The sequence below is a fragment of the Choloepus didactylus genome, chromosome 21, assembly GCF_015220235.1.
Source record: "Choloepus didactylus isolate mChoDid1 chromosome 21, mChoDid1.pri, whole genome shotgun sequence".
Taxonomy (NCBI): Eukaryota; Metazoa; Chordata; class Mammalia; order Pilosa; family Megalonychidae; genus Choloepus; species Choloepus didactylus.
The window spans coordinates 8,637,281-8,663,586 of NC_051327.1; the positions used below are offsets into that span (position 1 = coordinate 8,637,281).

Genomic DNA, 26,306 nt, shown 5'->3' on the forward strand with positions numbered 1-26,306 from the left:
ACATCCGTGTAGCAATATCTCTTGTCTGAGCCGTGCAGATTAAATTAAAACAAAACTGAAAGTTTAATGTTTGCAAGTGAGGCATATACTTTTGTTTCGCTTAGTCAGCATTGCTTCCCTACGCTGGGTTATTTGATACATTTCATGTTGTCATCTAGTCCCCAGAGGAATCTAAGGTTTGAGCATTGCTCTTTTATAGCTCTGTGACCTTTAATACTGGAGATTCACATGAGGACTTTAGGAAAAAGCAAATCATCATGCTTTTTAATAGTTGTACATCTACCTTAGTATAAAGTAAAATAATTATAGTCACACTTTAAATCTTTGTTTTTATGGATAAATAAAAAGAATTAAGTATTGTTTTTCAATTCACCTTTCTCAGACTACATTGATGATGGTTGCTATGGAAAAATCATCAAACTATTTGTTGTGTGTGTGTGTGTGTGTGTGTGTGTGTCATAGATTAAATGACAATTCAAAGAAAATTAATTTACTTATTTATTATATTTAGGGCTGATAAAGAAGATGTGTATGTTTGCTAAATTGTTATCTGTCATAGTAGATATTCAAAATGCAACATCTGAAATGATAACTTAAGAAATGTTTTACAAGTGCTACAAACAGGAGGAAAAGTAAAAGCAGAAGCAGTTAATATGATCTTTTCCATCCACGTTTGATTCATGAGCATACAATCTAGGCAAAGGGAATATGGGTGCTGATATGTAGAGCTAGGGGGCAGGTTCTTTTCACTGTAATATAGTCTTCACACTTAATTGTTAAACCCCCTGTATGTTTTCCCACATTAAGAAAGTTTAAAAATGGCTATCATACTTTCCTCTGTAGATCTACTTTATCCCCCAGTGTTCAGCCTTTTCTGTGTCTAATTGGAAGGTACAACATAAAGATTCTGTTTGTCATTTGAAATTACCTTAAAAGAAGAAAAATTTATAAAATAATCTGTCACAGTTTTCCTTTTTGTGTTGCCTCTCAAACACTTTTAAGGACATTACTTGTTTTAACCTATTTTATCTGGAGGTATAATGGATTTATTATGAATATTTTAAGCATGAAATAAAATAGAAATGGAAACTCAACTGTAATCCATTTACCAGCACCATCAATTCAACAATTATGAAAATTCAGTGTATGTGTGTGTGTCTGTGTGTAGAGAGAGAGAGAGATTAGACGGATATGATATGCTGGAGCATCGGAAAGTAATCAGCAAACCTCATTCAATTTCACTCCCTTAATATTTCAGCATTGATCTCATAAATCAAAACATTCTCTTCATAGAACTTCATATCACTTTCAAACCAAAGAACAAATGCAAAAGATACTGCCCAAAGTAGAAATGCCTAATTTATTAAAATGAAGCCATTTGCCACAAAAATATGTTGTATATATACTATCATTCACCTTTCTTCTCTCTCTTTTTTTTCTTTCTTTCTTTCTCTCTCTCTCTTTCTCTCTTTCTCTCTCTCTCTCTCCTACCAGAATCCAATCAAGAAAACCATTTAGGATTTCTATTTTAGATTTCCACTGTATTAATTATATTAATGATAAATTCTTCTTTAATGATATCAACTTTTGGATAAGATAAGATATATTATCTCCTCAAATGTCTTCACATTATTTCTAGTAAAATTTACATAGTTCCTCCACCAACTGTGTTGTCTGTAAACAGGAAGTAAGGTCTCAATTGTGATTATATTTATGATAAGAGTTTTTGTCACTAATATTTCATAGTCATGGTGCATAATACATACTTCATATCATTAGGAAGCACAGGATGTTAGGTTGTTGTATTATTATTGGTGTTAACTTAATTCAATGTTAAGGATTTAATGGTAAGATCTCTTCCATGGTATGCTTTTCATTTTCAACTAAAAATATGAAGGATAAAATTTGACACAGTAAGAATATGATCTTCTAAACAATTTTCCCCAAAATGATAGTAAAATCTCTGAATGAAGATTACAAAATCTTTGTCTTATTCGTGAAGGACACCACTCAACTATTTTTTTTTAATAACTGTTTACTCTATGTAATGATTTTGTCAATTTACAGAGTGAGAGTTATTTTTGGCCACCAAAATTAGAAGAAAGATTTTTGTGGACTTGGAAGTTATGGATTGATGTTATGCAAATTATATGTGTTTTTGTGTGCATATTTTAATCATATTTCCCTAAAGTTATTGGTTCTTCTTATAATTATTTGCAATGTAGGTTTTCTATTGAGTGGCCTGAATGTACACAAACAATCTCACAATTCTGAATGAATTCATTCTACTGGGAATCACAGATCGGCCTGAGCTGCAGACTCCACTATTTGTGCTCTTCCTCCTTGTTTACATGGCCTCAGTGGTGGATAACCTGGGCTTGATCATCCTCACCATGGTAGACTCTAGGCTACAAACACCCATGTACTTTTTCCTCAGACATCTGGCCTCCACTTATCTTGGTTATTCAACAGCTGTGGGACCAAAAACGTTAATTAATTTTCTTGCAGACCAACATACAATCTCACTTAATTGGTGTGTCACCAACTCACTTTCTTCTGTATTTTCATCACTGCTGAAATTTTCATTTTATCAGCAATGGCCTATGACCGCTATGTGGCTATCTGTAACCCACTGCTCTACACAGTCATCATGTCACAAAGAGCAAGTCACCTGCTGATGGTGATAATTTATCTCTATGGTGTTTTTGTGTCTTTGCTGATCATCCTAAAATTTTTCTTATCTTCATTTTGTGGCTATAATGTCATCAGGCATTTCTACTGTGATACTCTGCCCTTGATATCTTTGCTCTGCTCAGACACACATGAAATTAAATTGATAGTACTGATCTTTTCAGCTTTTAATTTGGTGTCATCTCTTCTGATAGTCCTCACATCCTACATGCTGATCCTCATGGCCATCCTCAGGATGAGCTCTGCAGAGGGCAGGCACAAGGCCTTCTCCACATGTTGCTCTCACCTGACAGTGGTGGCTGTCTTCTATGGAACTCTATTCTTTATGTATTTGCAGCCCAAATCCAGTCAATCCTTTGATACTGATAAAACGGCCTCTGTGTTTTATACCTTAGTGATACCCATGCTGAATCCCATGGTCTACAGTTTGAGGAACGAAGAGGTGAAAAAGGCCCTGAAGAAAACCTTGAAAATATGTGCTAATTTTCTATTTAAAATTCACTGTAGTATTTGGTAACAATAAATTATATTATAGCCATTTAAAACTACATGTGACATTTCTTTAGCCTAGGGATAGGCAGGAATCCATCAGTAAGATGTGTAGAAATACAGAAAGTATTTCCTTGTTTTCAAACCAAGTCAAACACTAAGAGATGACTAACTTCTGCTCAAACTCCAGATATGAGTGTATATTTAGTTTTAAATATGGGTTATGTTCCATTCTTCCATTTTCTCATAAAGAATCTCTTTTCATATCTATTCCACTAAACAATTGTCTTCATGGAATTAGGGACTTTGCATAGTCCATTCACTATTTAATCTGAAGTTCCTACCAAAGAAAAAGTTACAAAATAGTTCCTGATAAAGATTATGGGAATTGATCCATTCTAGGCAACAAATGCATATTATTAATTGAAACAGTCACAATTCTTGTCTTTATGGGTCTTATATTCCCATAGAAAGATGCAGAAAATAGGCAAAATAAGAAATGAATTATACAGTATTATTGAACAAAATGATTTATATGAAAATGAAATAGAACATGTAGTCAGAATGGGGGATGCATTTTTAATTAAGTTAGCCAGGAGAGCTCTCTGAGAAGATAGCATTTAAGCAAATACATGAGGAATTGAATGAGTGGGCATTAGGACATGCATTGAGAGAAATACATCCCTGCAGGAGCTCTTAAATGATAGTATGACCATTATGTTGTGGAGAAACAGAATCAAATTTTGGAGCTGAGGATATGATGGGTAAATATAGGTGATAATGATATATTTTAAAGCAGGACCTCACGATTACCATTACCTTACTATATAGGCCATTGTAAAATTTCTGTTTATTCTGATTGAAAAATGTAAACTTTGGAGGATTTTGTACTGAGGAGACGTGATGTATCCTCAGGTACAGGATTGCTGTGGCTGTTGTGTAAATAATAGTTTGCAGGGATTGGAAAATGGAAAAATCTAAGTGCTATTTATTATACATACTTTCAGGATTATGTGGAGACTAAAGCCATAATGGAAGCAGTCGTGTTATGAGAAATGATCCAATTATTGACATGTATTAAAGAAAGTATCAATGATATTTCTTCATATTAATGTAGGATATAAGGGGTTTATTAAAAGTAGATTAATGAATAGAAAATAGTGAAAATGCCAAATCTAGAACTCACCATCCATTTCCAACTAATTGGAAACATTAGGAACCCTATTTACTCTCCCATCTGAAACAAGAATTGGAAAACTAAGTCCAAATATTTGAAAAATTGATATTCATGCCATGACACTCTCCTCAGGAACTGAAGGAAAGTTTCCATGGTTTATGGAAAAGAAATGTGGGGAGCCTTAGGACTGAACAAACTTACTACCTTCAATTATTTTCCAGACCACACTGTAAAAGGGGGAAATGTCATAGTCAAACAGAATCCCTGAGTTAGATTGCACACTGCAGATTAATGAACTTGTAGATATAGTATCAGAAACTATCCAAAATGAAACACAGACAGCAAAAACAATCAAAGTCATGAAGAGAGTGATAATGAGTTTTGGGACAACTTCAAGAAGCCCACATATATATGTAAATGAAGTTCCTAAATGAAGAAACTATAAATTAAAAAATTAATAACTGGAAGTTTTCCAAATGCAGTAAAAAGCACAAGATTAACAAACTCCAGAAATATAAAATGCATAGAAAACCTACCTAAAATCATGCCAAATTCCTTACAGTCATTGGGAAAAAATAAAAACTAAAAACTTACATAGCAAAAGAGAAAAAGGCATAGGAGGAAAAATAAGCACGACATAAAATTTCTTGTTGGAGGCCAAGCAGTTGTGAAGAACGTGGAGCAACTACATTAAAGTACTGATAAAAGTAGCTGTGAATCTAGAATTCTTTTTTTAATGTAATTTTATTGAAATATATTTACATACCATATGATCATCCAAAGGGTACAAAAATTGTTCACAGTTTCATCATACAGTTGTGCATTCAACACCACAATCAATTCTTGAACATTTTCATTACTCTAAAAAATAAAGATAAGATAAAAATAAAAGTAAAAAGAACACCCAAAACCTCCCATACCCTTCTCTTCCATGTGGTTCATTTACTTTTTGTCCCAATTTTCTACTCATTTGTCCATACACTGGACAAAGTGAGTGTGAGCCATAACATTTCCACAATCACACCATATAAAGCTAGATAGTTACATTATCACTTTCGAGAATCAAGGATACTGGATTGCAGATGAACAGTTTCAAGTTATTTCCTTCTAACTATTCTAATAAAATAAAAACTAAAAAGGGATATCTATATAATGCATAAGAGTTACTCCAGAATGGCCTCTCAACTCCATTTGAAATCTCTCAGCCACTGAAACTTTATTTTGTTTCAATTATCTTCCCCATTTTGGTCCAGGAGGCATTCTTAATCCCACAATGCAGGGTCCAGGCTCATCTCTGGGAGTCATATTCCATATTGCCAGAGAGATTTATACCCTTGGGAGTCATATCCCATGTAGGGGAAAGGGCAGTGAATTTACCTGCTGAGTTGGCTTAGAGAAAGAGGCCTCATATGAGCAACAAAAGAGGCCCTCTGGGGGAGACTCTCAGGCACAACTATGAGTAGGCTTAGCCTCTCCTTTGCCATAACAAACTTCATAAGGCCAAATCCCAAGATTGAGGGCTTGGCCTACTAAGCTGGTGGTCCCCAATGCTTGCAAGAATATCAGGAATTCCCCAGCTGGGGAACTTTAATATTTCCATGTTTTTCCATAGTCCCTCAAGATGGCTTTGCAAATACTTTATATTCTCTTTCCAGATTACTCTGGGTTGTACTGGGGCTTCATGCTAACCTGTAAAAACCAACAAGGTCTCACTCCCTAGTCAAGGTTCCATGTAATTATGGCATTTGAGCAAACTGATCATACAAGTTAAATTATATAGTGTGCTACAGAAAATATAGATTTTACACCATATAACTATCTCTTCCTTTGGTCTCACACAGAAGCCAAAGTTTTAAAACATGGTTAATGTCATTATCTACCTTTTAGTCTGATCTACTCCAATCTCAATCAAGTCCATTTCATTCATATTTCCAATCAAAGTCTGATCTCCTTTTCAGCCTCTTTCACAGTTGATTCATGGGGCAATGCCAACACTCACAACTGCTGAACTCTGGCTCTAAGTCCCAGCTGCCAAACAGACACCTGAAGCTCCAGGGACTGACCATGTCACACACAAACAGCTCAGAATCCCAAAATTTAGAAATAACTGTTGCAACTCATGAATAAAAGTTGTATAAAAATTCTTATATTTGTTCATTTAATCACATTCATTGACCACTCTAGGTTTCACTATGTTATACAGTCCCAGTCTTTATCTTCTGTCTTCCCTTCTGGTGTCATACAGAACCCTAACCTTCCTCTTTCAACCCTATTCCCAGTCATCTTTCTTCAGTGTACTTACAATATTGTGCTACCATCAAAGTGTATTGTGCTATCCATTTCAAATCTAGAATTCTTTACCCAGGGAAGATACAGTTTACAAAGCGATGCAAAATAATTTCAGGAAACAAATGCCAAAATAATCCATCAGTTGAAGACCTGTAATATAAGATATGTTGAAGATTGCCCTTCAGGTAGAAGTAAATTTATACCAGATAGAAATATGGATCTAGACAAAAGAAAGAAGAACACCAGAAATGATAACTAAATATATGATCTTTTAATAAAATTATACCTCTTTTAAAGATTATTTAAAAGATGATTAACTGCTTAAATAATAATAAAAGCATGACAAAAATTGCATGTGAAGTGATATGATTGCCATTCAATGTGGACTGCAACAGGTAAAAGGTCTGTACCATCTATACCATGAACCCTAACACAAACACTAAAATATTAAAAATATAGTTCGTAAGGCCACAATAAAAAGATAAATGATTAGTTAATCTAAAAGGAAACAGAAAAGGAGGAAAAGGGAAACTATGGGACACATGTTTAAGGACAGCATAGATAATAAGGAATGATCATCATAAATAATTTGTTGTGTCATCAGGAGGCACAGATAACTCTTTCTCTCCAACTTGGTTGGCACTGCCATTTTAAGGTCAGCAACAAAATGAAACAAAGATAGAGAAAAATCTGTGTCCTTAAATAAAACTTACATAAGCATGCACAGAGTTTGTAGGTGAAGAATAAGTTTCCCATCAGAGCATGTGGGAAGTTTATGAAATCACATAATGAATCATATAATCAGAAGCCAGGGATGATCAGTGTGATGGTTAATTTCATGTGTCAACTTGACTAGGTTATAGTGTCCAGTTGTTTGGTCAAGCAAGCACTGGTCTGATTGTTACTGTGAAGGCAATAGTAACCAGGTTTGACTGATAACATTTACAGCCAACAAAGGAGATTGCCTTTGGCAGTGAGAGGAGTCTCCTCATCCAATCAGTTGGATGCCTTACAGGGAGGAATGAGAATTTCAGTAGTCAGAGAGAATTGTCATCACTAATTCAGCCAGCCCTCTTCCTCTGTGGAATTCAATTATCACCTTTATTGGATTTTCCAACTTTCAGCCTGCCCTACAGAATCCAGAATTGACAATCCAATGATGAAGAAAGCCGATTCCTATAATAAACCTCTTAATATTTATCCAATAATATAAATCTCCTATCGGTCTGTTTCTCTGGAGAACCCTGACTAATACAGTGGGGTAGAAGTGATATTTAATTGTTATCTAACTTATGAGGATTAATTTCTGTATATCAGGGAAAAATCTATTTGTGACTTATAATTAGTTTGTGTTCAGGAGTCAAAGATAATAAAATTATATCTATTAAATATATTATAAAGTACACTTTTGCCTTTGCCACAGTTTATTAAGAAAAAATTCTATAATGAATATTAAATACAAAGGTTGCATGCATTCTTCAAGACTCTGTGTAAGACAGTTTTTACCTCTGTATTCATTAAGCTATTGAACAAGGAGCATGGGGATAACTAAAGTGTAAAACACAGAGGTCATTTTATCAGTATCAATGGAGTGACCAGATTTGTGCTGCACATAATTAAACACTAGGGTCCAATAGAGCAAAACCACCACTGTCAGATGATAACCGCATGTGGAGAAGCCTGCCCTTACCTGAGCGCATCCTCAGGATTGCATATATAATTAACATTTATGAAACAAAAACAATCAGAACTGAATAATAAATGTAATAAAAGCAAAGACCAAAATCCACAGCTGTTTGGAGTGAGTATCTGAGTGAGTTACCCTGAGGGGAGGCATGTCATCACAGTAGAAATGATTGATGATACTGGAGTGGCAGTAGGAGAGGCAGAATGTGAGGACGGTATGGAACAGTGCAATAAGGAAGCTGCAGCTATGGGGGCTGGTACAAGAAGAATGCAGATTCCTGGGGACATTGTGACCATATACAGGAGGGGATTAAAAATGACCACCTGTCAATCATAGGCCATGGAAGCCAGTGACAAGCACTCTGACACCATGAAAGTGAGGAAGCAGCCTAATTGAACAGCATACTCTTTGAAAGTGATAATATTTTGGTTGTACAAAAATTTCCAAGCATTTTGGGAATAATGACTGAGGTATAACCAAAATCGACAAAAGCCAGATTGCTAAGGAAGAAGTATATTGGCATGTTGAGTCTTGTATCTGTCATAGTGACTAGGATTAAACCCAGGTTGCCCACTACTGTGCAAAGATAGAAGGACAAGAAAACCACAGAGAGGGGCACCTTCAATTCCTGGTGATCTGTAAGTCCTGCAAGAATAAATTCTGTCACCTGAGTGCAATTAATCTGAGCCATGTGTCTCTCCAGGATGTCTGCTAATGAGGAATAAGAGTTCTGTTGCTAATGTAGGGATTGTTAGCAAACTGGGAGCTATGAATGGGAAAGAATACAGAAAGAGATATTTGTAGGAAAGGAGTATTCTATCCCCCAAGATTTTTATATAGAAGCTGTGAAACAGTCCACATTGGCTTAGTTTCTATTCAAAACTTTTGCATATCACATTATTTAAAGCTATACTACCTGACTTGTTTAGAATGTTTCAACTATCATTTTGATTAAAGAAATGTTACTATTATTAACAGAGAGGAAAACAAAGCTGTGCTGGCAGGGCTCTGACAGATCTATCATTCTTCCAGTGCAGACGTGAACTTCACATTGCCACAACGCTGGCAGAAATGCGGTCATGTATATTTCTTTTTCAATCAGTTACCACATAGAGGACACTATAGGTTGTTAATAACTTTCACAATTATGTCAATATTGCAACTACTGAAAATGTGAGTCTTTATGGAGAAAGAATGAGAACTGTTCTGCAAGTATTCATCTCATTGTTTTCTCACTAATCCCTTTTGTAAACATATTATTATTCCCATTTTACAGATGAGGAAGAGGAACCCGCAAGTGAAATACTAGTTCAATAATTATGGAAAATACTTAAAACAAACAACAAACAATTCAGGAGCATGGTGGCATCCCTGGACAAGGCATATTATTCTAAATGTAATAAAGAGACAAATCTTACCAATGAATCCAATGAAATAAAAATATTTAGCAGTCAAAAATTACATTTAATCCCCAAGTTCATTTTTATTGTGGCTGAAAATATAAAATCAGTTTATACAATTAAATAAAGACTGCAGAGGGGCATGAAATGCCAAAAGCACAGTTTTTTATTCAAGAGTTCAGAAACTATATAGGGACTTATGCATAAACTCACCCAATGGCCTCATTCAATAGAAGTTCACAGACTTCTAATTCATAGTGGTTTTAATCATTGTGAGTGTCCCTATGTGACTCATAGCTTATGCTACACTGCTGCATCATTTTTCTCTCTCTCATATCTCATTCCAAACAAGGGTATAGTACACAGTATCATGAATAAACATGTAATAAAGATCATGTCCAGTGAACAGAGCTTGGCTGCTCAGTATAACAAATCCAGTGTAGTCAATTAAAGGTATCACCTTTACCATCAGACTGAAAACAATATAACAATATTTTAACTTTGATTCACTAGTAAATTTATACTAAAAGATAATACATAGTTCTTATTTTTAGTGTCTCTATGATTCTATGTACATAATTAGAATATTTTATATTTCAGAGAAATAAAAAGATTCCAAAGGTCTATGTGAACTCCTTGCTCACTAAAGCATCTATCATAGTTGCCCATTTTACAACTAGCCAGACATCTAGAAGTTTATAAATAACAAAGGAAACATGAGCTAATGCCAAGTATAAACTAAAGGCTTTATCACAATGTTAGTTAACTGATTAAAGAAAACTTTTTTTTTTCTTCTTAAGTTGGGGTGTTTAGATGATAACCTGTTGGATGCCTTATCAATTAAAAGAGGGCAGTTTATTAAGAGTCTGTTTCATTAGTTCCTTCTGTTCTCATTGATATCTATCTGATAGATGAAGACATTCCAGTAAAAGAAAGGATGTAGAAAGAATTTTATTGATTTCACACTCCTCTTACATGATGGTGAAAATCGCATTGCTGTCTGTGTCAACACAATGATGGCACTCAATGGCCATGGGAAACTACCAAGGTTTTAATATCTTACCTAGGCACTCAATGTTTTCTCATAGATTAAGGCTCTAGAATGAGGGTTCTATTTATCATCATGTTAAAGTGCCTTTTTTTTTCACTGCAAACTCATCCCCTAAAATTCTCTGCCTCGATCACTACACTCTAGCATTCTGCAATTTCTAAAACATGTCAATCATGTTCTAGTTTCAATGTATGTGCTACAGCAACTGCCTCTGTCCTCCTCCTCTAAATAGTCATAAGGCTTCCTCATTATCTGATAGTGTTTTATATACTAGCTTCTTTATTATCCAACTTTCCACTCAAACAGAAGCTTCACAAGGGAAGGAAATGCTTTGTTCAGCATTAAATTCTTGTAACTTAGGTTATGTTCTCGTCAAATTTAGTAAACAATAAAGATTTTTGAGAAAGTATAATATGTAAATTTTCATGTAGCCCATGGTCATTTTGTTGATTAGTACATTATCTTATGTTTTTTTTTCATTTTGTCTGATTCAGGAAAAGAAATGAAACCTAAATCAATAATCAGTGTTCATTAGCCAACTTGGAATTTGATGTGGCTATTAAAACAATCATTACTTGCAAATTCAGTTCTCTCATGTAGATGAAGGTTGATGATTTTATTTAATTTTGTCATCAGAGACCAGACCACATTATTAGTTATTATTATTTCAATAATAGCAATAATCACATCATATTGCTAACCAACTTCAGTGCTCTCTCAACTCCTCTAATGGAGAATTTTGTACTGCTTCAACACTGTGTTTGTCACTTGGCTTGTGTAGGTGGAGTTTACCAGTTTTTTGGGACTTTTGTTAATCATCATTTGAAAACTGTGGAGAGTATGAAACAGGTATGCTTTGACTCTCACCTCTTCTTAGAAGTTTCCACTGGGATGCCGTTTTTAATCTCACATTCCCTCTTGAGTCATGACAGGGGGTTGCTATGTGAAAACTTTGGGGTTGTGGAATTCTATATAATAAACATAGAAGGAATAATGAGGGAAATAGAAAAATTAGCAATAGAACTGCAGACCAAAAATAGTTGCAGAACACACACACTGACTAATGCTAAAATTACCGAGCAAGGTACCATTTGAGTCTATCATCATGGATTTTGAAGGCCACATTTTTATACACCATATCAGATAAATATCTATTTTCTACATACTATGTTATTTTATTTACTTTATATTTAAGGCCAATCCAATTTTTGTATAAATACCATGGAGGTATACTGAAGCCAATTTTTATTCTCTCTTGAGATCCAATTGTGTTCATGTTTACCCAACTATACCTCAGAGAAATTTCATTGTGAGATTTAAATTGGCTATGCTTGGAATATTCACACCATGGAAATCAGCAAATGCTACAGAACAGGGCTTTTTAGCTTATTTATCAGAGAGCTGATTGTTAAACATTTAACAGCACACAAGTGACTCACATTCCTTTCTCAAACTTTTATATAAATTTTTAAAATATATTTTGCTGTTTGTAATTATAAATAGCCCTCATTATGGTAGCTTTCAGGAAGCTGATATAATGATGAATTTATATAAAATATCTCTACCATTAGATACAATGCTAATGCTGTGAACTTTTCAAAATAAAATTATGAAAATAAAATATTTTAACTATTTTTAAAATTGCCCAAAGTGGCAGCTACCTAAATATATTCTAACAGCTGTTTACTTAACTAAGTAATTGCATGCCTTAATAGTAAAATAATACATGGGTATTAAAGAGCATGTTTACATTTATTGACATTAAAATACAATATAATTAGTTAAAAAGTGAATCCTGTTAAATAAATATTATAACACTAACTGGTTTTTATATGTTCACTTCATGATCCCTGGATCAAAGACAAAACAGAAAAGCTGAAATTGCATATGCCAAGATGCAAACAGTACTTATATTTGGGTGATATTACAGTTGATGCATCTAAAGATCAGGGGATCAGAATCCACATTACATTATACAAAATATCTGGTTTAATAATTTACAAGACATTCAAAGAATATAGCAGCCCATAAATAGGGGGAAATAAAGCTGTTAATAGAAATTATGTCCTAGGGTCCCAGACGTCCAAAGTTAGTAGACAAAGCCTTCAAAGCAGTCATGATAAAAATGTTCAAAATATTAAAAGGAATTATGTTTAAAAGGTCAAAAGAAAGTATAGTTACAATGATTCCTCAAGTAAAAATTGAAATTCTGAAATTGATAAATAAGTGACTGAAAATATCAAAAGGTCCCTAGATGGGTACACCAGCAGATTTGTGCTTGTAGAATAAAGAATTATTAGACTTTTGAAAATAGATGGATATAGATTAAGCTAAAAACAAAGGAAAATTGAAGGAAAATAAACAGAGCCTTGAGACCTGTGGGACCTAATGGGAATTTGAGAAGAAAATGAGAGAGGAAAAGGGGGCAGAAATAATAACTGCAGAATAATTGTTGAAAACTTACTGAACTTGGTGAAAAACTTAAATCTATAACATTCAAGAACATCAACAAGAGCCAAGTATTATTAACACAGAGATATCCATGCATAGGCACATCATTCTTAAACTGGTGAGAGAAAGAAAGAAAATCTTGAAACCAGCTACATAATTGATTTCCAAATGTCCATCAACTAATAAATAAATTTTAAAAATATAGAATATCCATACAAATACTATTCAGCAATAAAAAGTCATGGGCTTATAATATATACTATACCACAGATGAAATGCACACACAAAATAACATTATGCTGAGTGAAAGATGCCAGACACAAAAGAATACATATTGTATGATTTTTTTTATCTGAAAATTCCCCAAAAGTAAATCCATGAGACAGAATGAAGATCAGCTGTTGCCTGAAGCTTTATGTGGGACTGAGAATTAGCAACAGGGAAATTTTTGTGGGGAAAGAAATATTTTATAACGGGATCATGGTTATTTTTACATGAGTATACATTATTTAAAACTGTTGATTTTGTAAACTTACAAGTTTAGAAATAGATAATGATGATGGGTGTGCAACTCTGCAAATTTACTCAATTTGCTTATAATCCATTTATCTATAGAAGATGAATTTTATGGTATATAAATTAAACCTCAAGAAAACCGTTAAAAGCACCATAAAGTAGCTATATTGTGATTTTTTTGATGTTATGATTAAGTCTCAATTTATTCAGCTGGTATAAAATCTGTAGCCTATTTATCACTTCACCTATTCTACAAATATTGAAATACAGCTGAATTTTGTGTAATGAAACTATGAACCAAATTAGATTTTATGTCTATGCTGTTTTATGTAATGGTTAAGAGTGTGGGCTTTTGAGTCAAACTCATGGTTTGAATCCCATCTGTGCTATTTATCAGTTGTAAGACCTTGGCAATTTATTTAATCTTCCCAAAGATTCAGTTACCTTACCTGCAAAAGTGCTTTAAAATGAAAATGTTATTTTAAATAGGGTTAAAAGAATGAATAGATTGTTATGATCGTTCAACTACATAATGCCTATACTACATTACTTAGCACATTGACAGAAATATAGAATACTTCCTAAAAAAATATAACATCTGGAAATTTAAATCCTTTCCATTTTTACTACTGATTTTATTAAGACTTTTGCCATAAATCATTTTACAAGTCAGAAATGGATTTTTTGTCTCAAAACTGTGGTCACGGGAGATGGTAAATAGCTCATAATGTTTTCCTGTTTTAGGAATTGTGATGGTATTTGACTTTGGTCTAAGAATCATTTCAACTTTGTCTTTCCACAGATCATAATCTTTTTCTTCTTCTTTCCTTAAGGGAATTATTTGGCCACTATAGTAATAGGCAGATTCTGATGAGTGGGCTGGACATTAGAAGCCACCAGTTTTCAGGAGAGGTTTCTGTTTGATATGTTAATTCCTGATTCTTTCCTTCCCTCAGTGTTTAACGTGCCCAAGTCACATACCAGAAATACCACAGTGGTTTTTTGTGCTGTGTTGCTTGTCACTGTAATATGTTGCTGTTTTAGGAAGTCTTTCTGATTATGTATGATCCTTAAGTGATATTTAAGCCATGAATACATAGAAAATACAGCATAGCACATACTATACCGTATCTTTTTCATGCAACCCCTCTACTCTCCAGCTCATCCTGTTTTGATTTTCCATCTCACCCCATTCATACTGTGATTCTGTTTTCATAAGTGATGCCACCTTTGACCATACCCTCTCTTATCATTCTGTTTGACATGAAACAATATGTTTTTTTTTTTAAATTACCCGCATGAGGAAATGCTTCTTCCTTCTTTAACCTCTCATTTCTTCTCTCTATATTTCCTAGAAGACTACCTCTTAGTATTTACTTGGTAAAAGGGGTGTCTATACAGTTAAAGATATAGTGATTTTGCAGGGTTTCATCTTAATTCCTCTAGGAATTTTCTTTCCTACTTTTTTTTAATGTGACACTTTTTTAAACACAAACAACAAATGAAAGAAACAGATGAAACCTAATTCCCCTGATTGAAAGCAGAGAGGAGTTATAAATCAGACAGGATTGGTGAATATTTACTCTTGATTTTTTAAAGAAACTTGTGAAGATTTTGAAAGAAACTCAGAAACCATATATAGATACAAGGTAAGAAGGAAACAAAAGAATAAGATTGTTTTAATTTTCTCATCCATATTTTGTTGCTCTATTCAAATTTATTTGATTTTTTTTAACTTATGTTTCCTTTGACTCCTAGAAATATTTATTCCAAAACTGGCTTCCTGATTACTCATGGGCAAAGTTAGTGAATACCCCATTTGTTTATTAACTGCACAATTTCAAGAACTTCAGCTTATTTTTTAATTTGATTTTCTCAATATCCTAACCTCTTTTAATTCCCAGTCTTCCTTGTAACTTTAAGTTGGCTCCTAAACTTTGACTTTCAGTGACATAATGGCAACCTTCCTCAACCATGTCTTCATTTACTTGTAGGGTTCTAAAATGACACTGATTTAAAGGAAGAGCATGAATTTTTCAGGAGTTTCTTTATGGCAGCCTTCCCATCCTTATTCCACAGGCTGTAGACTAGGGGATTCAGCATGGGTATCACCAGGGTGTAAAACACTGAAGCCATTTGATCAGTATCTAATGAATGGTTAGTTTGTGGTTGCAAATATATGAATAGCAGTGTCCCACAGAAAACTGTGACTGCCATCATATGTGAAGCACAGGTAGAAAAGGTTTTTCCTTCCTCCTGATGAATGTTTCTTAGAATGGACAAAACAATGTTGAGATAGGATACTAAAAACTATAGTAATGAAGAAAAACAAATTTGTAGCTGAAGAAATAAAGACTACTGTTTCTGGGAAGTTAAGTATCGGAGTAGGATAAGGCTAATAGAGGAAAATTATCAAAATAAAAATGACGGATTCATTGGAAGAACAATAAGACACAGAGAATACACATGAAGAAACCACAATAGCTGTAGAAAAGCTACAGATGTATGCGAGAGATACTAGCAGAAGGCAGATCCGTCGAGATACCACCACCATGTAGAGCAGGGGATTACAAATGGTCACATAGAGGTCATAGGCCATCACAGCTAGCATGAAAATCTCAGCCACAATGAAAAGCAGGAAAACACCCAGTTGGGTGAAATGTTCATAGTAGGAGGTGGTTTTCTTCTTTAACAAGAAATTAATCAGCATTTTAGGGACAATTATGGTAGAATTACCAAGGCTGATGATAGCCAAATGTTGGAGGAAAAAATACATGGGGGTTTGAGGTCGAGAGTCGACACTAGTGAGGGTGATGATGCCCAGGTTCCCTGCCACTGTCAGCCCATAGATCACTAGGAAGACCAGGAAGAGGGAAATCTGGAGCTCTGGACACTGAGACACCAATGAGAATAAACTGTCACCCGGATGAAGTTTTCAGGAGCCATGTAAGAGTTGTAAATTCATCTGTTTGGACAAGAAAAGAAGTGGTTACTGACTTTAAGGAATTATTTTCTAGGACTGCATTTAGATAGCTAGGACAACTCCTAGGGTGAGATATCCCTATTATGCAATAGTATAACTCATTTACTAAACTCAAGCCTTTAGTTTGATAAACTTTGCAATCATTTGGGAGAGAGAAAAGCAAATTATGGATATGATCCAGCACAATGCATCATTTGTGGAATGTTTATTTCCTCACAATCTTATAAAAGTGTGACTATGTTATTAGTTTGCAAACATTGAAGCCATGTTCAATATCTTATATCTTGCACTGAACAGAAAAGATTGAGGAATCAAATATTACTCTTCATGATTCCTTAACGTGAGATTTCTTCCTGTATCTTAATAATAAATAATTCTACCCACAACCCTGATCATTCTCTCTATACTATCAAGCTGTAATTTAACTTATTAATTCTATCATCCATGTGTTCACTTTTTTCTTATTTTCCATTTTATTTACACAGACAAGAATACATGGAGATATATCCTATCTAGGCTTCTGGTTACTTATTTTTCAGCTTTTTGAAAATGACATCTCTGAAATGTTATTGTTTCTATAATTTTTCCATTATGATTTATTTATGATTTATTTAGGGAGGTCATATAAGCAAAATAAAACTGAGAAATTTCCATTATTTCAGCTACCAACAATAACTAATAATATTTCACTCTAGCTCTCTGCAAAATACATTTTTTTCCTTGGGTTAAAAATATTTTTTATATTCACATGTCCACCACTCATGTTTATATATATAATATAATTTTATCTTAAAATTAAAAAGAAATCATCCATGTGAAGTATTTAGTAATATTTATATTGTCATGACCATATATTGTAAATGTTTTTTTCTTATTTCAAATAAGTTACATTAATTCAACATTTATTGACTATGCTGATAATTTTATTCCATGATGGTGGACCATGCAAACAGCTCAGATTCTAAATCATGTAAATGAATTCCTATGAATAGTAAAAAAACTATAAACAAAATTACATGGGAAAATTTACAAATGGGGCAACTATATCCAGTAGATGACAAGTTTACAAAATGGGACATATTTTGCCCCTTTCTCACTAGAAATACAGCATAGTCCAAACCACGAGATCATTTCCTTTTTCTTCCTCCAAGTAAGATTATCAAATCAATGCTAACAAAAGATCCTAATCAAAATACAGTACATACTCATATGAGCCCAATTTGAAAAAAGACAGCCACAGGAAGAAAGGCAAAAAACATAATTCATCACAAATGGAATTGTTGTGCAAGGATATGAAAAACAACTGGTGAAAGACTTTGTTAAAAAAAATTGTTTTCTGGAGAGATGAGGAAGGGTAACAATACATATGACAATATAAGCATGTAGGAAACAGGATCCTACTGAAAGGAAAAATAAAAAAGTAAAACTCAGGAAGCTTCTCTTATTAACCTCTATAGATTTTCCTTAATTGTCATATCCACTGATATAGAAAACAATGGGCTGATTTAGAGAAAAAGAAAGAGAGAGAGATGCCAAGATCATACTGTGGATTGCAGCATTGCAAAGTATTTTGAGTTACTAGATTCTCTTGGTGTCACACAGAAAATTAAAGGCACAGATAAGGAAAGAGTGGGACTGTAAGGTTTGGAATAGGGGCATTTGGTCAAGTTGAAGTGACTGAGTACTTCAAATCACCACACTGTACTGAGCTTCCTTGTAACCACAATCAAGTTTGATTCTAGTACAGCCCAGGATAGATTTCAGTTTGAAAATATGGAAGAAATTTCTGGATCTTGGTATTCCTCCTGCATTAATTCTTGATTATCTCCATTGCCACAGAAAGAACAAGGCTAAAGGCATGACTGGTAGAGTATACATTGCCTATTACACAATTTATTTCTACCATATTCTACGGTGAATTTTAAATTGAACATGTGCACACATTTTCCAGGTTCTATGTAAGGCATTTTTCATCTCTTTGTTCGTCAAACTGTAGATCATGTGTATCAGCGTGAGAATTACCAACATGTAGATTGCAGATGTCATTTTATCAGAATCAAATGAATGACTGGATTTGGGCTGCACCTGTATCAGGAACAGAGCTCCATAGAATAAAACCACCACTGTCAGATGAGCTCCACATGTGGAGAAGGCCTCGTGCCTGCCCCCTGTAGAGCTCCTCCTTATCATGGCCATAAAAATCAGCATGTAGGACATGAAGACTATCAGAAGTGATGACACCAGATTGAAAGCTGAAAAGATCAGTATTACCAATTTAATTTCATATGTGTTTGAGCAGAGCAAAGATATCAAGGGCTGAGTATCACAGTAGAAATGCCTGATGACATTATAGCCACAAAATGAAGAAATGAAAAGTTTTATAATGGTCGGCAAAGACAAAAAGAAACTGTAGAGATAAGAAATCAGCAAGTGGCATGCTGCTTGTGCACAATGTCTGTATAGAGCAGTGTGTTACAGATGGCCACATAGTGGTCATAGACCAAAATGACAAAAATTCACTTGTGATAAGCATACCGAAGAAAGTGAGTTGGGTAACACACCAATTAAAGAAGATTGTATTTTGATCTGCAATAAAATTAATTAACATTTTGGGTCCTACAGCTGTTGCATAACAAAGATCATTGAAAGTCAGATGTCTGAGAAAAAAGTACGTGGGTGTGTGTGTGGCTTAAAGAATATCACGGTGAGGATGATCAAGCCAAATGTATATTAGCCAGGGTTCTCTAGGGAAACAGAACTGACAAGAGATATTTACATATACATCTGCAAATATTTGAGGTTTTTATAAAAATTGTCTCACACTACCATGGGGTTGAACAAGTACAAATTCTGTAGGGCAGGCTGCGATCTGGGAACTCTGAAGAAGGTTTTTGATGAATTACCAGCAGAAGCAGCTGGCTTCAATAGAGATGGAAATTCTCTCTTATGACTGCTGACATTACCACTTCTTATAAGGCCTTCAACTGATTGGATGAAACTTCTGTCACTATTGACTGCAATCTCCTCAGGTGATCGTAGATGTAATCAGCCACAGATGCAATCAACTTACTGATCATTTAACCTATGAAATATCCACACAATAACAATTAGGCCAGTGCTTGCTTGACCAGACTGGGCACCATAATGTCACCAAGCTAAAACATGAACTTAACCGCAACAACCAGGTTACTTATCATGGAAACCATGAAAACAATGAGGAAGAGCCCAAAATAGGTAGTCTGCAGTTCAGGGCAGATTGTGATTCCTATTATAAGGAACTCATTTGACATTGTTAAATTTGCTTGTCTATCTAGTCCTCTCTGAAATTATACTGAGAAAGGATATAAGAATGATCATTTACTCTCATTATATATGTAATATTTATAAAAATACAATGTAATAATATATAATATAGTATAATATAATATAATAACATATTTGCATAAAACATCAATTTCAGAGTTTTGATGAAATTCCCTCCTCTAATATTGAATTTAAGAAAAAATACTATTTTTTGTGAATTCATAACATCAAAGTAAATTATATATCATATTTGTAATGTTAGATAAGTAATATGAAGTAAATATTATATTTCAATGAAGGGCATAATTACCACAATACAGACTGATGTAAGTACAGCATAAGTAGAATATACGCTAAGTCCAAATGCAACAGAAAATACATCACATATTTCAATCAATAATTTTATTATTTGTGATAGAAATTTATTTTGAATAGAATAATCATAATGTGTGAAAAATTTATTTCAAATATTAACCTGTTAGTTACAAAACAGAAATCATACTTTTGAAGAGATACTACTATCAGAATTCTAGCCATCTAACTTACCATATCCTGATATCCTGTGGCTCCTGGTGTATTAAAGTAGGGACAGCCCAGCATAATTATGAAATGTTATTGGCAAAGATTTTTATCCTGAATATATTTAGCACTTTATAGCTTACTTCCAATTTAAAATCAATACAGTAGACAGAGGAACAAGGTAGATATCACTAGAAATAATGCCAAAACATTTGAGGAGATAACAAGCCTCATCACACTTCAAACATTTAATAGCATTTAAAAAGATGTTAACCTCATTAATAATCATTAATGTTATGCAATCCTTCTAAAGAAATTTTAATTATTTTAATTGTATTCTGATGATAAAGAAAGAAAGAAAGAAAGGGAGAAAGAGAAAGAAAGAGAGAGGAAGAGAGGGAATGGGACTGGAGGGAGGAAGGAAAGAAGGAAGAAAGGAAGGAAGGAAGGAGGAAGGGAGGATGGGAGAGAGACGGAATTGATTCATACAAAAGACATTCATGTGGCTAATGGAGTCTCATTTAAGAGCAGTAAATCAGGTGACACTAGGGAAGTTGTGTTACTTTTTTGAGTGTGAAAATATTAAGGCTGAGAAAGCTTTTAGTCATGAGATCAAAGCTGATATTTGAAGAGAGTGACGTTTAATGATGTTTGTTACTTGCTTTCAAATGCTCCAGCCAGTTAATCTCTCTCTGTCTGTCACTCTACATTACATTATGCCCATACACAGGATGGATTTTAGTAATTACTTAAGTGATAGAGCTGGTATATGGATTACAATAGTAATGTTCTTTCTATTTTCCTTTATGTTTGAAAATATTCATAGTAAGAATTGACTTAAAAATGTAGATAAATGAAGAAAACCCAGCAGCAGTGGGTTTGAGTGATTTGGTACTTTGTAAATCAAAACATAGAGTTGCATTCAGACTTATGAAAGTAATAGCCAAGCTATTAACTATCTTACATGATGTACGTCAGGGATGCTGAATTTAATACTCAAGAAATGATGCATTTAGGGACAATTTTCAGTGAATGTAAAAGAAATCAGTATTAAACATGTTTGGCAGAATTACCTAGAAGTAGAACAAGTGTGCACTTTTCCAAACCATGCCAATAAATACCAGTTTCCTTAATTATGAGAAAAACACATAAAACATTACTCTCAACAAAGACCAGGGACAGGACCACATTGACATGGAAAGATGTATACAGAACTCTGCTTCTTGCTAAAACCTAGTGGTATGCTGCCTGCCAGCACCAAAACAAAATGGGGAGAATGATCTTTGGATGAAATGGTGAACACAAGTAGGACAACGGAGTAGTAATGTGATGTTTACTCAAACCATGTGCAGCTCCAAAGATCTGAGAAAATGAACATAGATGCATTTTTGTTGGTGATACAGTTCTATCTATCACTAGGTGCCCAGATGCCATCACCGCAAACCTCAGCTCCCAACAGATACGTGATCTGGTCCTGACGTCATTTTGCCTATGTATTAATGACTAAAAATGTAATTTAAAACACATAATGGAACTGCTCAGTGTCTTCTCAAAGGTAGCATTGGAAATAAAATGATTAAGAAATAAGTAAAAAAAAAAAAAAAAAAAAACATTACTCTCATCATCTTTAGAGTTTTATTTAAAGTACTAAATTTTTTATAAATTTTAATATGGTTATTTACATTATTTTATATGATTATTGAAGATGACCTGGTTCTGATTTAACACTGTATTTTTTCAAGAAAATTACATCTTCATTTTATCAAATTTCAAAACATAAAAAAAAATCCTTTGCACAGGGCTTACCATTATACATTTAGTATAAAATTATGTAATGAGGTGAGTTTAAGTTAAATTATTCCCCAGTGCTCTCCCATATAACTTTCAATGCTAAATAGGTAACACTAAATGTGTTTTTATAATGAGAAATGAAGAAAATAAATATTTCAATACATTTATTTAATATGTTTTTTGTTTTTATTTTTGTCTTTAAAGTGGAAACTGAAAGAAAGAATATATGGAGAAGGAAAATACATATTCCTGCTTTACAAGTTTGCAAGGAGCATTATTTGTTTAAACCCATAGCTATGCATGTTTTAATCTTAGTTCTCATCTCCGTCATACGTGTATTCAGTCATTCAAGTGATCATTTGATATCATTTCAAAGACTCCTCCAAACACAGGAGGTCAGAGTGAGGGACAGTCTTCTTACTGATGAGGCATTATGTTGTGTTGGAGGCACGCTGTACTGAAAGAGACACATTAGTATTTTGCTTTGGTCTCATCTCCAAATAAAGGTAGCATCTATGAAATGACATGGATCCTTATGAAGATATTGGTAAATTTGGGAAATATAAATATAAATGGAGTATTTGAAACAGAATAAATGCAAGATTATAGAAAATAATGAAAACAATTCATTTTAGAAACCATTGGAATTCTGATTAACTGTACACCACTTGGCATTTGGTGGAAGATCCAAACGAAAATAATATAATCTTAGGGATTTGGGAGATAGTTTCCTGTCTTCAGAGCTTGCCTTTTTTTTTTTTTCCACTATCCAGAGATTACCAACTAACTACAGAAGAAATAAAGTAAATGTTTAGCTTTCCACAATAAAGATTGTTGCAAAACCACACTACCCCAGAAACTCAGAGCAGCTTAAAGAGACATTTTGGAGATCGCTGTTGAAAGCAAAATTATGCTAGCCCAGAGTTTGCTCTGGAGAAGCTAAGAGAGGACAAAATGCTCCAAGAGCAACATTTTGAATAATGCACAGGAGCTGAGAGAGAAGCTGGAACATAACTCAGTATCAGCAGATGCCAGCCACATGTCTTCCCAGCTAACAGAGGTTTCCTAGATGGCATTGTCCTTCCTTTTGTGAAGGCATACTCATGTTGATGCCTTAATTTGGACATTTCTATGGCCTTCAGACTGTAAATTTGTAACCAAATTAACCCCCTCTATAGAAGCCAATCCATTTCTGGTGTTTGGCAAAACAGCAGCATAAGCAAACCATAACAATGGCCCAAATGTCTAAGACTATAACAATAACAACAATAACAGGTGGGCTAAGGATGATCAGTATGATGCTAACATTTAATTACTTTGTATTTTTCCAGCAATCTTGTTTAATAACTCAAAAAAAAAAAAAAAACACAGAAAACAAAACAATAGAAAAAACAATCTATGATTGGGAATTTCCCCTATCTCTTCTATTAGATCACTAAAATGGAGAAAACATAAAATATAGGAAATTATTTTATTGTTTTTTTTGTTTGTTTGAAAGAGAGAAGAGTTTCATAGTGACTAAATGTAAAATAAAGAGAAATAAAGAGAAAAGTATGTCAATAGAGTAAATATTAATAGAGTAGAATTCAACTTACCATCCTTTTATGTATCATCTATTAATGAAAATCCTATTTCCCATACAGTGGCTCTCCTGAGTTATTTGGGTTCTCTGCAATAAAAATATTTTATCTTAGGGTAATTTGTCCTCAATCATGTTGTTATTCCTTTGTTAGTAATAAAACATTCTCAAAATCCATTAAAATAATATTAGAAATCATGCCCAGGTTACCTCCTGGTTTTTACAACAGCTTTAATTCATCATATTATCCATGAATAATCACCTTTAAAAACCTTTTATTCTTTCCATTCACATAACCTAAGTATCTTATTTTTATTCTTTTTTTATACTCCATGTTCTCTGCATTTGTTCACTTTGGCCACTAATTCCTTTCTGAGCTAACTACAATCCATGCGTATGAACTATGGCCATAAAATCATCATTTAGGGCACTAGGTATTTCAGGAGGAAGTAAATAAAATCAGATGCTAGTGTATAAAAATTGTCAAGTCTATTCCATGCATAATTGAGTACAGCATAGATAACATGACATGTTTACCACTGTAGAAATGACTGATAACAGAAGGACAAGTATGCTAATTTGAAGCCTTTGTTTAGTAAGTTCAATGTCTGGGCTTCGTCAGAGACATTTTCTTTTAATTAATTTTCTTCATTTGAATGGATCTTATTTTCATGTATCATTTTATGCACCGTAATTTTTTGAGAATTGGATATTTTGAATATTAAATGTGGTAAATCTGGAAATAAATTCTCTTCCCTATCCACCATGTTGAGCCTAGTTGTGGGCTGCAGATGCCAGTTTGTTTAGTGATTTTCTAAACTATTTATGCATGTATGGTCACTGAACTTTCTGTTTGATTATCTCTGGGGCTATCCAGGGATCTAACAATGATTTCCTTAGATTCCTGGTTTCAATAAGAAAGAAAAATAAAACCTTATCTGTCTCTTTAAAGAGACATTCAAGGGATGTTTCTCAGTAGCTGCTTCATCCTGAGGGGTTTAAAACAATGGCCAGCTCTGTACCAGCTACTCAGTGAATCATAAGTCAGAACAAAACACACAGCACCAACATTTGGACAACTAGGACCTTACTGTCCATCCTGGAACAGACAAGTCATGACAGGAATGCAGGTGGCCACCCCCTTAGCTGCCTGCCTTGGGGCTGGGGGCTGGGGGGCTAGGGCTTGGCACTATTATGCAAAACACCAATGTTCACTGAAATTTGCCAGGCTATTTCTTCATCCAGCCCTCCCCTCATTATTACAAGTGTTTGACGAGACTCCAGCATTCCAAAATACTTGATTTTGACAGCTCAAATATTTGATTTTGCCTTCTTCTGTGATGTGGCACTCGGTAAGATTTTGAATATTATAAATTTACTAAGATCTAGTTATTATTCCCTAAATTCTGTATTGCAGAATATTCCATCTTTTGCTGCCTAATTTTCCCTAATCCATTACTCATCTCCATGTATTCCAGGCACATATTCCAGATTTCCTGTTTGTCTCCTCATCTACCCTTGTGCCCAATCCCCACCCCTTGTCAGTGACCACTGGATGTCTACCTTCTCTCATAGATAATAGTCCTGTACTGACATTTGTGAAGTGTCTAAGAATATTTGCTATATATATTTTCTCCAATTATCCAGTTGTTTTCAGCAGCAGAATTATTAAATCCCCAAACCAGTTACAAACATTGACAAATCCCTTAGCCTAATTTTATGCATCTTTCTTATTTTTACTCTCATAGTGATTATTCATTTTTTCCTGTGATTTAAACTATCAATTTTAAATGTCCAAGAATGTTTTGCAATCCCTTTGTTGATAGTAGGCAACAAAATACTTAGAGTATATCATCCTTCAGCAAATATTAGTTTAATGAATCTAAATATTGAATCTAAACCTGATTTGTCATAGAATTCCTCCATTGCAAAAGCTGCACACTGAAATGAAAGTAGAGATAGGCAACTGGCAGAAATTCATATATTTACTTTCTGCGTCTGTATTGCCTCTAAAGAAGTCTTTAAAATATTGGCAATTTTCATGAATACTTCTCATTCATGTAGGTCTAAAGACAGACTTTGAATTAGCCTAGTAACATCTAACCATTTGTTATTTTTGTTCTATTCAAGCCAATTATTTCTGATTATTTCTTTTCCTGGTTTTTTATTGAATCAGAAAATTCCCTGTCTTTCTCTTGTTTTCCTAAGCACTTTATAACAATTTGGTAAATTGTACACTTTAGGGAGAGAGCTGATTCATGGGAAAATGTGATTTCCCTTAAGAAATAGAGTGCTTCCAAAGTTTCAACTTGGACAGTATAATGTTTAGTCAGTGATAGAGCTCATTAGTGGCTATTGTAAAAAACAATATGTATGTATG

The 26,306-nt window shown here is 33.9% G+C and overlaps 3 pseudogenes; 1 reads left to right on the forward strand and 2 right to left on the reverse strand.

The window, feature by feature from the left end:
- The first annotated feature begins 2,246 nt into the window (after positions 1 to 2,246).
- LOC119518094 lies at positions 2,247 to 3,208 on the forward strand (annotated as a pseudogene).
- A 4,960-nt stretch (positions 3,209 to 8,168) lies between these two features.
- On the reverse strand, positions 8,169 to 9,024 carry LOC119518095 (annotated as a pseudogene).
- Positions 9,025 to 15,749: 6,725 nt separating this feature from the next.
- LOC119518096 lies at positions 15,750 to 18,924 on the reverse strand (annotated as a pseudogene).
- Positions 18,925 to 26,306: the final 7,382 nt, after the last annotated feature.